The sequence below is a fragment of the Vombatus ursinus genome, unplaced genomic scaffold, assembly GCF_900497805.2.
Source record: "Vombatus ursinus unplaced genomic scaffold, bare-nosed wombat genome assembly UNPS02014176.1, whole genome shotgun sequence".
Lineage (NCBI taxonomy): Eukaryota > Metazoa > Chordata > Mammalia > Diprotodontia > Vombatidae > Vombatus > Vombatus ursinus.
Genome location: NW_020953954.1, coordinates 2,019,316 through 2,020,829, shown reverse-complemented (window position 1 = coordinate 2,020,829; position 1,514 = coordinate 2,019,316).

Here is a 1,514-nt window from a genome sequence, read left to right as displayed (position 1 = left end):
TCTGTCTGTCTCTGTGTCTCTCTCTCTCTCGCTGGCTCGCAGGCTGACGTCACCTGCCCCTGAGCCGCCCGCGCTGATTGGCTGCGGGTGACGTCAGGGCCCTTTTTCTCTAGGCATGACCTCATCCTCCAAGCTCTCCCCCTCCCTCCCCGTCCCCCCTCCCCCGTGCCCCCCCTCCCCCCGCGGCCGCCGCAGTCCTCGCTTTCCCGAGCCAGAGCCGGAGCCCCGCAGCCCCGGTAAGGCGCGGCAGGCCCGTCGGAGCCCGGCCTCATCCGTCCGTCCGTCGGTCCGCGGGCACCCGGGGGTGCAGGGGAAGGGGCGGCGCGTGGCTGTGCCCGGGGGGGGGGGCGTGGGCGCGCGCCGGTGAGCGCCAGGCTGGATTAGGGAGGGTGCGCGCGCGGAGAGGAGCGGGGCCGGGGCGCTCCCGGCGGGCTGCGCACCGAGCTGCCCGGCCGCCCAGTTCTCCCTTTGACCTTGGCCGGCCCGTCCCGGCGGCGGCGGCGGCGGAGGCTGAGCTGCCGGGCCTGACCCGGGGGCGGCGGCACGAGGTGAGTGCGGGGATCCCTCCGGCAGCCACTCGCACCCGCCCGGGCACTGCCGAGCCTAGGCTGACCGACGGACTTAGCGACGGGGCCCCGGGTTGGGAACTGGGGCTAAACCGGTCGGCTTCCTGCACCTGGGCCCCGGGGAGCACCTCCGGGCAGGTGAGCGGCCCCGCTGGGGGGGGAGGGGACGCCGCGGGCTGAAGATCAAAGGCAGGGCGGGGCTCCAGGTGCAGTCCCCCTTCCCCGCTGCCTTCCCCCACTTCTCCTGGGGCCCAGGCCCGAGCTCCGACTGACCGGCCAAGCGAGGAGGATCCAGTAGAGGGGGCCGAGAGGAGGGTCTTCTGGCCCACCCAGACAGACAGCCCCCCTGCTCCCCGGGCGGCGAGAGTGATGTGGGTGTAGGGAGTGGAGCGCACCTTTGTGTGTGCGGAGCCCCCTCCCCGCACACACGTTGGGTTTCTTGCCTGCGCCAGTCTGAGCCTGGCCCCAGGGAGGGGGCTGCGCCCCAGCCTTCCTTCTCATATCTGTCCTCTTCCGTGATGGGATGGGGGGTGGCGCCGTAAGGCATCGGGCATCATCTCCCTGCCTTGGTCCACACACACACTCACACACTTGCCTGCTGGGCCTTGGCTGGATGGGCTACCCCCAGGTTAGATAGATGCTTGTACCCACCTGGGCAGCAGTGTTGGGGAAATGGAGATTTCAATCTGGCCCGACAGCCTGCAACCCTAGGGCTGTGTCTCCTGGGCTCCCGTGAGCTGTGGCAGACTGCTGTGGGGGAGAAGAGGGAGGGAGCTGGGCAATGCAGAAGGTTGGGGGGGGGGCCTGGGAAGGCCTGGCTGGACCCAATTTGGACTGGATCCGTCTGCTTTGGGAGGCTTGTCGCTAGGGAAGCAGGTACATCATCCTCCCACCCCAAAACACACACACACACACACACACACACACACACACACACACACACACACA